Source organism: Lissotriton vulgaris, chromosome 10 (assembly GCF_964263255.1).
Source record: "Lissotriton vulgaris chromosome 10, aLisVul1.2, whole genome shotgun sequence".
NCBI lineage: Eukaryota > Metazoa > Chordata > Amphibia > Caudata > Salamandridae > Lissotriton > Lissotriton vulgaris.
In genome coordinates this window covers 5,524,281-5,536,617 of record NC_141698.1, presented here as the reverse complement: position 1 = coordinate 5,536,617, position 12,337 = coordinate 5,524,281, and the positions used below count along the sequence as shown (strand labels likewise).

Sequence of the window (12,337 nt, the reverse complement as noted above, 5' to 3'; positions counted from 1 at the left end):
AAAAAAGTGTGAAAAGAAAAAAAGCCACATAACCAATTGTGAGAAGTTTAAAAAAAAATTATAATTAAAAAGAAGTTTTATAAATACATATATCTTGTTACTCCAATCTATTTAATACCAATGTGTGATAGAGTATAAGAAATACACACATAACCCGGTGTATAGGTTAGTTTTCATAAAAAAATATAATGTATTTTTAAACAGATGTCGATGTATAGTAACTTGTGTGAGATTTTTTCTATGTCTATGCTTGGGACAGGGTATATATGTTGAAGTAAAATGGCGCTCATTAAATTGAGAAAGGCTGCTGTGTCAGCCAAAATGTGTCTCTCCTGTGTGCTGGGTCGGAGGAGGCCCACCGCAATAAAAAAACCTTAATCCAGCAGCCCTTGTATGCGTGCTCTCTTCCTTGTGGAGTAGGGGTTGTGATGTATATAATTGTATTTATTAATTTATGCGTTTTTATATAACACAAACTTTACCCAAAGGTGTCAGAGCCCTTTACAAACGAACCAGTAGATTACATAAGGACTACAGAGTACATGAATTACTTAAAAGATACAAAAAGATAAACTCTAAATTCGCATAACAATGGTAGTAAGTACATAAGTCTACTACGGATACTATTGGTTGGAGTTACATATATAGAAGTTGCCAATTCACTCAAGGTCACATTTTAGGAAAAGTTGAAGCGATTAGGGTTTTACAAATATTTATTACATATTTACACAGCATGATCTTCTTGCCAGTGCTGGGGTTCTTGTGGTGATGTCCAGATGCCCTCCACGCTTGTTGGGATGGTGGCTTACTAGTCGGGCCCTAGCACAATGAAGTGTCCGTCAGTCCTCACCAAAGCAGCTGCGTTGGGGCAGCAAGTTGACCCTGCCCCTTCATCTCCCTCGGTCCTCAGCCCACTGTTTGTGTGCCACAACGTCCGCCGCCACCCAAGGCCGCATCACAGGATCTGCAGTGCCGCCGCTGCCACATTCTCAGTGGTTTCAGACCCCACGACTGCTGCAGTGGCAAATAAAAAGCTTCCCAAGGCCTGGCCCAAGTCCACAAGGGTCCGCACTCTGGATCAGGAGAGCACCGGGAAGCAGCTTCAGCAGAGGATCCGGGAGGGCCCACCCTCACATGCACACATACTTTCCTGCCTGTCGCGTTTTAGCAAACTAACCAGCCAAATATAGCCAAACATTACACCCACAGCTAAATATCAGTATTATAATATAAATATATGCAAACACATGCCTGTATTCAGGGAAATCTGAACCTTTTTTTTAACTTCCCATTTTGTGTGTCTGCTCAGCTGTTGTCCTAGAAAGCACGAAAGACAGCACGGAGAGTCACCCACAAGAAGCATAATTTCCGTATTTTTCCTCTTTTAAAAATAAATACAGACCGGAATCACATTGTTTTCTGTCTGTATTTATCTGTAAAAATCAGTAAAAACTGAAAACTGGGAGCCTTAATATTATGTATAGTGGGCGATTTACTATTTAAAGTTTATTGCCTGTGATATGCTGCTAGCGTTGGTCATTATCACTTATTCGCAAAGTAGGCATTTAGCCTGAGCGAGCTTCCCGTTCCCTTGAGGGTCTGGAAGGGGTGCTGTTGTACACCGTCTTCATTCCTGACAGGTATGGTACTGCAGAGTGAGGCGGCTCTATCCAAGCACTCTCACTGGCAGCAAACACGCGTGTGGGGAGAAACCCAACGAGGCTCTGTGAAGCTCTCAGGGCTCTTCTCTGCAACCAACCTTTGCTCGAGACCTGGTGGCGATTTTAAGGTACTGCAGCCATTTACACAGCAATTTGAGAACTTGCGATGGGGCTGTCCAAAGGAGATTCCTTCGATTCGCATGGATGGGCCAATTTTACGAGTTCCGTGCTCTTCGTGCTCTTCCCTTTGGCCTCTCATCGACCCCTTGGTGCTTCCCCAAGTTACTGCAGCCAGTGGTAGAGACCCTCCGCACACGAGGAGTACGAATGATTTATTTATCTCCATGACATCCTCCTTATGGACCAGTCTCCAATGCAACTCAGATACAGTCTGAACATAACTATTGGGCGACTTTAGGAACTTGGGTCCATCATCAACGAGCGTAAGTCTGAACTGATACCCACACAACAAATGACCTTCCTGGGGTTTCTCATCAAATCGACCTCGACTTCCCAGAGCCTACCATCCTCGAATGTCTCCCAAACCTGGAAGGAACTCAGAACAGTCCTAAGGCGGGGCAGGATCTCCCTGCTGCTATTGGCCTGGATAGTAGGACAACTCTTGTCATCCATACAAGCAATCTTCCCCAGCCCGCTGCACTACCGGGCCATACAGAGACTGAAGGTGACACACCTATGAAGAGAATTAACCTACTCGAATTAATATCCCTGACACACGAAGCCAGAACAGAACTCCAATGGTGGGTCAACCACAACGACGCTTGGAACGGGAGAGCAATCTTTGTGACAGCGCCAGGCATAGTCATAGTATCAGATGCCAGCCGGTTGGGCTGAGGAGCCAGATGTGGAGATGTGTCGATGGGGGGGATGATGGTTGGGGGACGAGCTGCAATTACACATCAACTGCTTGGAACTCTTTGGCGGATCCTTTGCGGTCGAATCCCTCACCAGAGACAGAGCATCTTGTTGCAATCGGCTTGGGGTCACCCGCTCAAAGACACTTTCGAATCTGGCGAAGGATTTCTGGCACTACAGACTACAGACAACTGGGAAAAAGACCTAGGCAAATAACATTATACATATGTGTGCAGACAGAACAATATCTAGACCACAGATAATTCCATTGCATATGTCAAATAAAATGCGAGGTTGCTTGTGTTATTTTTATCAAATTATATATTAATTATTAAAAGTTGTCACATTTGATATAGTACCTGATAATTCTCAACATACAAAATTCATTAATTTTATCCAGTGTCCAAATTTGCAATAGATACATTAATGAATACACATTTTAGGAGGCAGTGATTAACATTTTTTCTCCTTTTTTCTCCTCTGTACATTACATAGATTGATCAAAGAATATCACCATGTAAAGGGAATCCACAATGCGGATGACTAAATTGGTACGAAAAGCTGGCGGTATGTTGACACTACGCGCGTTTTGGCTGAAATGCCGTTGTCAGGAATCCGTCACAGTATTCACTACATAGGACACAGAGAACAATAAAAACACTAGCTTTATAAGCCAGCAGATGTTATATTTACACGGCGTCTTAATATAAGATCGGATATGGTTTTCAGTAAATGATCAGTATGTTGGGGCCCATGTGATCGTAAAGATACCTATAGAACCACCACACATACAGAATAAAGAATATAATACCGCAATAGGTGTGAGCAAAGCAGAAGTGTGCATGGCTGAAGAAAGATCATGCATAAAAAAACTGTAAAACAAGCAAGTGTCCCTACATCTGATAGATCGGATTTAGTACTTGCATTAGGTTACGGTACATCTACGGGCTCAGTGCAAACCAGAGAACCAGAAAGAAGCTGATCCAAATCTCAAATGTGACAACTTTTAATAATTAATAAATCATTTGATAAAAGTAACACAAGCAACAATGCATCTTATTTGACATATATAGAATGGAATTATCTGTTTTCTAGATATTTTTTTGCTTGCGCACATACGTATAATGTTACTTGCCTAGATCTTTTTCCTAGTTGTTAATATTTTCGCTGTAGCCGGCAAGGCTACCTTGTATGCAGGGGCCCAATTCTTCAAACGTATTACTACAGATTACAGAAGCAGATTTTGGTGACAGCGTAGTACCTCCCAGGAGCACAGAATATGGCAGCGGATTGGAATCGTCGGAACTTCTCGGACAGGAGCAACTGGCAACTGGATCGCACGATCTTCCTGGCACTGATGGATAGATGGTGTGTGTTAGACTTGGCATCTTTGGCGTGGTCCCCTCTGACTTTTTGCCTCTGCCTCCTGTATTTTTGATGCTGTGCTGCATTTCGTTTTTGCTGGCTTACATGCTTTGGGCACTTTGCAACTGCTGATCAGTGTCAAAGTGCAAGTGCTCCCTATGTAAATTGTTATTGTGATTGGTTCTCTCTGATTGGCTTATTTGATTTACCGGTCAGTCCCTAGCAGGGTGCACTTAGTGTGCCACCCACACCCGTAGTCCTGTAAAGACTGCTGATTTAATAAAGTGCAGAAAGAAATGCATAATCATCGCCTCCTTGTCCTTAATTAACCCTGGGCGGAGAACACCGCTCTGCCTGCAGAGTCTGCAGAGATTTGCCTTTTCCGCGTTCTGCGGTGAAAACGGATAACGCAAATCTCCACACACTCCGCAGCAGAGTTGAGCAGCGCTGGACTCCACCCCCCATTAACAAGTAATTAAACATTAATTAAAGATAAATTTAAAACCACTTTCCTGTACTGGGGCGTCCCTGGGCTGCCCTCTTCCCCGCCGTATCGGTAATCCATGAAAAAACTGCGCATGCATGCGGACCCCCTCATGCGCAGTTTTCTCAAGGATTATCGGTACGGCGAGGACAAGGAGGAGGGCAGCCCGGGAACGCCGCAGTACAGGTAAGTGGATGGGGAGGGTTGCTCTTATTGGCACTATGTTGGCTGCCCGTGGTCCACGAAGGGGACCCTCATCAGAGGCCTTAGTGCCACATGAGGGCACATAAGACAGTCTAATGTTGTGGGACCCCCCCCCTGGGTCCGCGTGCAGCGTCACTTCTAGTAGGGGGTGGGCGGGGATGAGGTATAAGTGTCTCTCCCCGCCCACTTGGCGGCCTCTTTGCTGCTGCCCTTGATACGTTTCCCTCCCTACCGTTTACCCGGCGTAAGTGCAAGGGTGGAGTGGGATAGGTGTTCTAACTTGGTATTTTGTGTAACAGGGCGATCCAGAAGCTGTAAAGTACAGAGTGATACGCTCTGCAGGAGCACCACAAGAGTGCAAAGGCCAAATATCCCCAGGGAGCACCTCGCCGTGGACCCTGGAGGAGCGACTGCGCCCCGTTAGTCCTACGGGCAGTTGTGGACCTGAGCGACCGGAGGTTGCCTGGAACGCTCCGCCCCTCCTAGGGCGTGAGTAAGGGGTGGACTGGCAGTCCAACGGAGGGAGGGGCTAGCCCCTCCCCCAAAATTGGTGAGCACCGATTGGCCACGGCCAAAGTGTAATTTGGCACATCAGGTGGGCAAGCGACGGAGGGGTTGCCTACCCTTGGATTGCCCGTAAGATAACCCACCATGTTGGCTTCAAGGGCAACAGCAAAGAGGTCGCCAGGTGTGCGGGGAGAGGCACTTATACCTCATCCCCCTCCCACCCACTACTGGAAGTTACGCTGCGTGCCGACCCCATGGGGGGGGTCACAACGCTAGACTGTCTTGTGTGCTTGTGGCACTAAGCGACCGTCCTCTTATGAGGGTCCCCTTTGTGGACCACGGGCAGCCAACACACTCACCACACAGTGACCAAAGGCAGGCAGATCCCGGGCTATGGATACAACCAGACAGAGCAAGGGAAGGCACACAACACAATACAACACAACACAAGAGGAGATGGCGACATGATACGGGGGGCTGCGACCTCGCAGGACCCCTAGTGAGAGGAAACACACTTACACACAGTGACCAAAGACAGGCAGAGCCCGGGCTAAGTATACAATCAGACCTGAACAACGGGGGAAAGGGGGAGAGGGTCCACAAACAACACTGCTGGCTGGAGCTGTCACTCCTGACTCTGCCCCGCCCCCTCCTGGACCTCTCCTCCTCACTGCTGGCTGCACCTGTCACTCCTGACTCTGCCCCGCCCCCTCCTGGACCCTCTCCTCCTCAATGCTGGCTGGACCTGTCACTCCTGACTCTGCCCCGCCCCCTCCTGGGACCTCTCCTCCTCACTGCTGGCTGCACCTGTCACTCGTGACTCTGCCCGCCGCTTCCTGGGACCTCTCCTCCTCACTGCTGGCTGGACCTGTCACTCCTGACTCAACCCGCCCCCTTCTGGGACCTCTCCTCCTCACTGCTGGCTGCACCTGTCACTCCTGACTCTGCCCCGTCCCCTCCTGGGACCTCTCCTCCTCACTGCTGGCTGGACCTGTCACTCCTGACTCTGCCCCGCCCCTCCTAGACCCTCTCCTCTTCACTGCTAGCTGCACCTGTCACTCCTGACTCTGCCCCGCCCCCTCCTGGGACCTCTCCTCCTCACTGCTGGCTGGAGCTGTCACTCCTGACTCTGCCCCGCCCCCTCCTGGACCTTCTCCTCCTCACTGCTAGCTGCACCTGTCACTCCTGACTCTGCCCCGCCCCCTCCTGGGACCTCTCCTCCTCACTGCTGGTTGCACCTGTCACTCCTGACTCTGCCCTGCCCCCTCCTGGACCCTCTCCTCCTCAATGCTGGCTGGACCTGTCACTCCTGACTCTGCCCCGCCCCCTCCTGGGACCTCTCCTCCTCACTGCTGGCTGCACCTGTCACTCCTGACTCTGCCCGCCCCCTCCTGGACCCTCTCCTCCTCACTGCTGGCTGCACCTGTCACTCCCGACTCTGCCCCGCCCCCTCCTGGGACCTCTCCTCCTTACTGCTGGCTGCACCTGTCACTCCTGACTCTGCCCGCCCCCTCCTGGGACCTCTCCTCCTCACTGCTGGCTGCACCTGTCACTCCTGACTCTGCCCGTCCCCTCCTGGGACCTCTCCTCCTCACTGCAGGCTGGAGCTGTCACTCCTGACTCTGCCCCGCCCCCTCCTGGACCCTCTCCTCCTCACTGCTAGCTGCACCTGTCACTCCTGACTCTGCCCCGCCCCCTCCTGGGACCTCTCCTCCTTCACTGCTGGCTGCACCTGTCACTCCTGACTCTGCCCTGCCCCCTCCTGGACCCTCTCCTCCTCAATGCTGGCTGGACCTGTCACTCCTGACTCTGCCCCGCCCCCTACTGGGACCTCTCCTCCTCACTGCTGGCTGCACCTGTCACTCCTGACTCTGACCCGCCCCCTCCTGGACCCTCTCCTCCTCAATGCTGGCTGGACCTGTCTCTCCTGACTCTGCCCCGCCCCCTCCTGGGACCTCTCCTCCTCACTGCTGGCTACACCTGTCACTCCTGACTCTGCCCCGCCCCACTCTCCTCCTCACTGCTGGCTGCACCTGTCACTCCTGACTCTGCCCCTCCCCCTCTCTCCTCCTCACTGCTGGCTGGAGCTGTCACTCCTGACTCTGCCCCGCCCCCTCCTGGTGGTCCAGCCTCCAGCATCCTCGGCCGGGATCTGCCGGTTTCCATGGTAACCATGTGATGTGCATTGCTAGGCTCCCTGCCTCCTCTTGTTGCCGGGCACCCGCGGGCAGTGGGGTCCGAGTCCTCCGGGCAGTGGGCAGTGCCAGCCTGGGGCAGCATGAGGACGGCGGGAGGCCCGGAGCACCGGGGCGGGGGTAATCCGATTTCCAAGAGGTGAGTGGAGGGGAGGGACAGGCACTGGGGCAGGGAGGCAGGGGAGGGGGATAGGACAGGAGCCCCGGACAGAGAGACAGGGGGATGAGGGCAGGAGAAGGGGACCGAGAGGCCCTTTGGATAGAGACAGAGAAAGGCTGAGGGCACAGGGACGTTGGATGGGGCAGAGACCAATGTACAGGGACAGAGACATGCTCCTGGTCTAGGGAGATATAGGTTGGTGCTTAAAGGGTGTGTGTGTGTGGGGGGGGGGGGGGGTAGGACAGGAGCTTGGGGAAGAGACACAGTGCGACGAAGACAGGAGAAGGGGACAGAGCGGGCGGGGCTATCGGGGCAGAAGTCTGCCTGCCACCCTGTGCACTGTCCACGAGGCAGGGGGAGGGGCAGGGGCAGAGGGAGGGACAGAGAGAAGAGGAGAGGGCGGGTGAGAGATGGGGGCATAAACACGATGGCAGTGGATGGAGAGAGCAGAAACCCATGGGGAGCGGATGGGAACTGTGCCGGACAGTGCAGCTTCGGGCAGGGAGAAAGGAGCGGGGTCAGAGACCCCTGTGCACCAGTGTTTACCTTTGCACCAGTGCTTACCTTTGCACCAGTGCTTACCTTTGCATCAGTGCTTACCTTTGCATCAGTGGTCACCTTTGCACCAGTGCTTACCTTTGCACCAGTGCTTACCTTTGCATCAGTGCTTACCTTTGCACCAGTGCTTACCTTTGCACCTGTGCATACCTTTGCACCAGTGGTTACCCCTGCACCAGTGCTTACCTTTGCTTCAGTGGTTACCTTTGCACCAGTGCTTACCTTTGCAACAGTGCTTACCTTTGCACCAGTGGTTACCTTTGCACCTGTGCTCACCTTAGCTTCAGTGGTTACCTTTGCACCAGTGCATACCTTTGCACCAGTGCATACCTTTGCACCAGTGGTTACCCCTGCACCAGTGCTTACCTTTGCTTCAGTGGTTACCTTTGCACCAGTGCTTACCTTTGCAACAGTGCTTACCTTTGCACCAGTGGTTACCTTTGCACCTGTGCTCACCTTAGCTCCAGTGGTTACATTTGCACCAGTGCATACCTTTGCTTCAGTGGTTACCTTTGCACCAGTGGTTACCCCTGCACCAGTGCTTACCTTTGCTTCAGTTGTTACCTTTGCACCAGTGCTTACCTTTGCATCGGTGGTCACCTGTGCACCAGTGCTTACCTTTGCATCAGTAGCTACCTTTGCACCAGTGGTTACCTTTGCATCGGTGGTCACCTGTGCACCAGTGCTTACCTTTGACCTAGTGCTTACCTTTGCATCAGTGCTTACCTTTGTATCAGTGCTTACCTTTGCATCAATGGTTACCTTAGCATCAGTGCTTATCTATGCACCATTGCTTACCTTTGCACCAGTGCTTACCTTTCCACCAGTGCTTACCTTTGCACCAGTGCTTACCTTTGCACCAGTGCTTACCTTTGTATCAGTGCTTTTCTTTGCATCAGTGCTTACCTTTGCACCAGTGCTTACCTTTGCACCAGTGCTTACCTTTGCACCAGTGCTTACCTTTGCATCGGTGCTTACCTTTGCACCAGTGCTTACCTTTGCACCAGTGGTTACCTTTGCACCAGTAGTTACGTTTGCATCAGTGATTACCTTTGCACCAGTGGTTACCTTTGCATCAGTGGTCACCTGGGCATCAGTGGTCACCTTTGCATCAGTGGTTACCTTTGCACCAGTGGTTACCTTTGCACCAGTGGTTACGTTTGCATCAGTGATTACCTTTGCACCAGTGGTTACCTTTGCATCAGTGGTCACCTGTGCATCAGTGGTCACCTTTGCATCAGTGGTTACCTTTGCACCAGTGCTTACCTTTGCACCAGTGCTTACCTTTGCATCAGTGGTCACCTGTGCACCACTGGTTACCTTTGCATCACTGGTTACTTGTGCACTAGTGCTTACCTTTGCACCAGTGGTTGCCTGTGCATCACTGGTTAGCTTTGCATCAGTGTCTACATTTGCACCAATGCTTACCTTTGCATCAGTGGTTACCTTTGCACGAGTGCTTACCTTTGACCTAGTGCTTATCTTTGCATCAGTGCTTACCTTTGTATCAGTGCTTACCTTTGCAATAATGGTTACCTTAGCATCAGTGCTTATCTATGCACCATTGCTTACCTTTGCACCAGTGCTTACCTTTGTGCTTACCTTTGCACCAGTGCTTACCTTTGCACCAGTGCTTATCTTTGCACCGGTGCTTACCTTTGCATCGGTGCTTACTTTTGCACCAGTGGTTACCTTTGCACCAGTGCTTACCTTTGCACCAGTGGTTACCTGTGCATCACTGGTTACCTTTGCATCAGTGTCTACATTTGCACCAATGCTTACCTTTGCACCAGTGCTTACCTTTGCACAAGTGCTTATCTTTGCACTGGTGCTTACCTTTGCATCGGTGCTTACTTTTGCACCAGTGGTTACTTTTGCACCAGTGGTTACCTTTGCGCCAGTGCTTATCTTTGCACCGGTGCTTACCTTTGCATCGGTGCTTACTTTTGCACCAGTGGTTACCTTTGCACCAGTGGTTACGTTTGCACCAGTGGTTACCTTTGCACCAGTGGTTACCTTTGCACCAGTGCTTACCTTTGCACCAGTGGTTACCTGTGCATCACTGGTTACCTTTGCATCAGTGTCTACATTTGCACCAATGCTTACCTTTGCATCAGTGGTTTCCTGTGCATCAGTGGTTACCTTTGCACCAGTGCTTACGCTTGTAACAGTGCCTACCTTTGCATCAGTGGTTACCTTTGCACCAGTGGTTACCTTTGCACCAATGCTTACCTTTGCACCAGTGCTTACATTTGCATCACTGGTCACCTGTGCATCACTGGTTACCTTTGCATCACTGGTTACATGTGCCCCAGTGCTTACCTTTGCACCAGTGGTTACCTGTGTATCAGTGGTTACATGTGCCTCAGTGCTTACCTTTGCACCAGTGCTTACCTTTGCATCAGTGGTCACCTGTGCATCAGTGGTTACCTTTGCATCAGTGGTTACCTTTACACCAGTGCTTACCTTTGCACCAGTGGTCACCTGTGCATCACTGGTTACCTTTGCATCACTGGTTACATGTGCCCCAGTGCTTACCTTTGCACCAGTGGTTACCTTTGCATCAGTGGTTTCCTTTGCATCAGTGTTTACCTCTGCATCAGTGGTCACCTGTGCATCAGTGGTCACCTCTGCATCAGTGGTTACCTTTGCACCAGTGCTTATCTTTGCACCAGTGCTTACCTGTGCATCAGTGCTTACCTTTGCAACAGTGCTTACCTTTGCATCAGTGGTTACCTTTGCATCAGTGGTTACCTTTGCACCAATGCTTACCTTTGCACTAGTGCTTACATTTGCATCACTGGTCACCTGTGCATCACTGGTTATCTTTGCATCACTGGTGACATGTGCCCCAGTGCTTACCTTTGAACCAGTGGTTACCTGTGTATCAGTGGTTACCTTTACACCAGTGCTTACCTTTGCACCAGTGCTTACCTTTGCACCAGTGGTCACCTGTGCATCACTAGTTACCTTTGCATCACTGGTTACATGTGCCCCATTGCTTACCTTTGCACTAGTGGTTACCTGTATCAGTGCTTACCTTTGCATCAGTGTCTACCTCTGCATCAGTGGTTTCCTTTGCACCAGTGCTTACCTTTGCACCAGTGGTTACCTGTGCTTCACTGGTTACCTTTGCATCAGTGTCTACATTTGCACCAATGCTTACCTTTGCACCAGTGCTTACCTTTGCACCAGTGCTTATCTTTGCACCGGTGCTTACCTTTGCATCGGTGCTTACTTTTGCACCAGTGGTTACCTTTGCGCCAGTGCTTATCTTTGCACCGGTGCTTACCTTTGCATCGGTGCTTACTTTTGCACCAGTGGTTACCTTTGCACCAGTGGTTACGTTTGCACCAGTGGTTACCTTTGCACCAGTGGTTACCTTTGCACCAGTGCTTACCTTTGCACCAGTGGTTACCTGTGCATCACTGGTTACCTTTGCATCAGTGTCTACATTTGCACCAATGCTTACCTTTGCATCAGTGGTTTCCTGTGCATCAGTGGTTACCTTTGCACCAGTGCTTACGCTTGTAACAGTGCCTACCTTTGCATCAGTGGTTACCTTTGCACCAGTGGTTACCTTTGCACCAATGCTTACCTTTGCACCAGTGCTTACATTTGCATCACTGGTCACCTGTGCATCACTGGTTACCTTTGCATCACTGGTTACATGTGCCCCAGTGCTTACCTTTGCACCAGTGGTTACCTGTGTATCAGTGGTTACATGTGCCTCAGTGCTTACCTTTGCACCAGTGCTTACCTTTGCATCAGTGGTCACCTGTGCATCAGTGGTTACCTTTGCATCAGTGGTTACCTTTACACCAGTGCTTACCTTTGCACCAGTGGTCACCTGTGCATCACTGGTTACCTTTGCATCACTGGTTACATGTGCCCCAGTGCTTACCTTTGCACCAGTGGTTACCTTTGCATCAGTGGTTTCCTTTGCATCAGTGTTTACCTCTGCATCAGTGGTCACCTGTGCATCAGTGGTCACCTCTGCATCAGTGGTTACCTTTGCACCAGTGCTTATCTTTGCACCAGTGCTTACCTGTGCATCAGTGCTTACCTTTGCAACAGTGCTTACCTTTGCATCAGTGGTTACCTTTGCATCAGTGGTTACCTTTGCACCAATGCTTACCTTTGCACTAGTGCTTACATTTGCATCACTGGTCACCTGTGCATCACTGGTTATCTTTGCATCACTGGTGACATGTGCCCCAGTGCTTACCTTTGAACCAGTGGTTACCTGTGTATCAGTGGTTACCTTTACACCAGTGCTTACCTTTGCACCAGTGCTTACCTTTGCACCAGTGGTCACCTGTGCATC

General features: G+C 50.5%; 1 protein-coding gene across 3 annotated transcripts in view; it reads left to right on the top strand.

Annotated features, from left to right (window-relative positions):
• The first annotated feature begins 7,320 nt into the window (after positions 1-7,320).
• The window catches only part of LOC147684291 (membrane-associated guanylate kinase, WW and PDZ domain-containing protein 1-like), a 257,214-nt gene continuing 252,197 nt past the window's right edge, over positions 7,321-12,337 (top strand). For all 3 annotated transcript variants that reach the window (XR_015300632.1, XM_086940160.1, XM_086940161.1), the window contains exon 1: positions 7,321-7,431. The gene's annotated coding sequence lies outside the window, so the exon portion shown is untranslated. The remainder of the gene's footprint in view (positions 7,432-12,337) is intronic.